Here is a 233-nt window from a genome sequence, read left to right as displayed (position 1 = left end):
AGAAAACTAGACAAATTTAGGATTCAGTTCATTCATAGGTTCAAAACAATTAATTGGAATCAACTCATAAGTGTATATTATAGAGTCTGTTGAAATAGTTTTTCTCCCTAGAATCACCCTTACTCTTATTAAAGACCAATTCATTTATTGCATTAAGACTAGTTTTAACTTGGCCTGAGTGTTTGCATGAATACACTAAGAACAGTAATTGGCCCTGGCTGGATTGGCTCCGT

The sequence above is a fragment of the Myotis davidii genome, unplaced genomic scaffold, assembly GCF_000327345.1.
Source record: "Myotis davidii unplaced genomic scaffold, ASM32734v1 scaffold1238, whole genome shotgun sequence".
Classification (NCBI taxonomy): domain Eukaryota; kingdom Metazoa; phylum Chordata; class Mammalia; order Chiroptera; family Vespertilionidae; genus Myotis; species Myotis davidii.
This window is presented reverse-complemented; position numbering follows the sequence as displayed.